This window comes from Sciurus vulgaris, assembly GCF_902686455.1.
Source record: "Sciurus vulgaris genome assembly, chromosome: 13".
In the NCBI taxonomy this organism is placed as follows: domain Eukaryota; kingdom Metazoa; phylum Chordata; class Mammalia; order Rodentia; family Sciuridae; genus Sciurus; species Sciurus vulgaris.
In genome coordinates this window covers 47,953,904-47,956,198 of record NC_136474.1, presented here as the reverse complement: position 1 = coordinate 47,956,198, position 2,295 = coordinate 47,953,904, and positions in this window count along the sequence as shown.

Sequence of the window (2,295 nt, the reverse complement as noted above, 5' to 3'; positions counted from 1 at the left end):
GGAAGTCTGATCCTAAGCCAACAAGTTAAAGATTTGGACCTACTTTTTCTTCTATAAGATGCAGGGTCTCTGGTCTGATTTCAAGGTCCTTGATCCATTGTGAGTTGAGTTTTGTGCATGGTGAGAGATAGGGGTTGATAGGATAGGGATTGCATATGGATTTCCAGTTTCCCAGCACCATTTGTTGAAGAGGCTATCTTTTCTCCATTGCATATTTTTGGCATCTTTGTCTAGTATTAGAAAATTGCATTTATTTGGGTTTGTGTCCGTGTCCTCTATTCTGTACCATTGATCTACCTGTCTATTTTGGTGCCAATACCATGCTGTTTTTGTTACTATTGCTTTGTAGTATAGTTGAAGGTCTGGTATTGCGATACCCCCTGTTTCATTCTTCCTGCTAAGGATTGCTTTAGCTATTCTGGGTTTCTTTTTCTTCCAGATGAATTTCATGATTGCTTGCTCTCTTTCTGTGAGGTACATCATTGGGATTTTAATTGGAATTGCATTGAATCTGTATAGCACTTTTGGTAGTATGGCCATTTTGATAATATTAATTCTGCCTATCCAAGAACATGGGAGATCTTTCCATCTTCTAAGGTATTCCTCAATTTCTTTCGTCAGTGTTTTGAAGTTTTCATTGTAGAGATATTTTACCTCTTTGGTTAGATTGATTCCCAAGTATTTTATTTTTTTTGAGGCTATTGCAAATGGAGTTGTTTTCCTCATTTCCCTTTCAGCTGTTTCGTCACTTGCATATAAAGATGCTTTAGATTTATGCATGTTGATTTTATAGCCTGCTATTTTGCTGAATTCATTGATGAGGTCTAGAAGTAATCTGGAGGAGGTTTTGGATCCTCTAAATATAAAATCATGTCATCAGCAAATAGTGACAGCTTAAGTTCCTCTTTTCCTATTCATATCCCATTAATTTCTTTAGTCTGCCTAATTGCTCTGGCTAGAGTTTCAAGGACAATGTTGAATAGAAGTGGTGAAAGAGGACATCCCTGTCTGTTCCTGTTTTTAAAGGGAATGGTTTCAGTTTTTCTCCATTAAGAATGATGTTGGCCATGGGCTTAGCATAAATAGCCTTTACAATGTTCAAGTATGTTCCCACTATCCCTATTTTTTCTAGTGCTTTGAGCATGAAGGAGTGTTGTATTTTGTCGAATGCTTTTTCTGCATCAATTGAAATAACCATACAATTCTTATCCTTAAGTCTATTGACATGATGGATTACGTTTATTGATTTACGAATGTTGAACCATCCTTGCATTCCAGGGATGAATCCCGCTTGATCGTGGTGCACAATTTTCTTAATATGTTTTTGGATACGGTTTGCCAATATTTTGTTAAGGATCTTTGCATCTATATTCATCAAGGATATTGGTCTAAAATTTTCTTTCCTTGATGTGTCTTTTCCTGATTTGGGTATGAGGGTGATATTAGCTTCTTATTATGAGTTTGGTAGGGTACCCTCCTTTTCTATTTCCTGGAATACTTTGAGAAGTATTGGAATGAGTTCTTCTTTGACGGTCTTGTAGAACTCGGCTGAGAATCCGTCTGGTCCTGGGCTTTTCTTGGATGGTAGGTTTTTAATGGTTTCTTCTATTTCATTGCTTGATATTGATCTGTTTAAATTGTGTATGTCCTCCTGGTTCAGTTTGGGAGGAGCATATGTCTCTAGAAATTTTCATCCTCTTTCTAATAGGGAATCAGAAAATAATTCTATTTCATTTCAAGGGAACTCACAAATTTTTTGCCTGTTAAGTGATAAACAGTACACTAGAGATTCTGCACATCAAATTACAGACTATTAGAGAAGAACAGTCTATCAGTATCTTAGATGGTGAAGGAACTAAACATCAAAACTGTATCATATCTGTTTTCAATCTCTGGACTTTGATATTTTCCTTTCAGTTCAAAGTTGAGATAATGGGGGTGGGGCAGGGAAATGGGGGTGAGGCCTATGGCAAAAATATGAGCAGTATAAGACAAGGAAAATAATAAGAATTTAGAAAAAAAAGTCTTCATCTAATACTAATTTTTCTGCAGAAACAGGAAGATATTTTAGAAGAGTTAAAAAAAATTTAGGCCTGGGGTAGAGAGCACTTGCATGTTTGAGGCCCTGAGTTCAATTCCCAGAAACACACACACACACACACACACACACACACACACACACACCAGTCATTTATAGATGAATAGGTAAGCAAAATGTGGAATATAATATAAGGGATTATTATTCAAGTTCTTGTACATGGATGAAACTTGAATATATACCAAGTGGAATAAGTG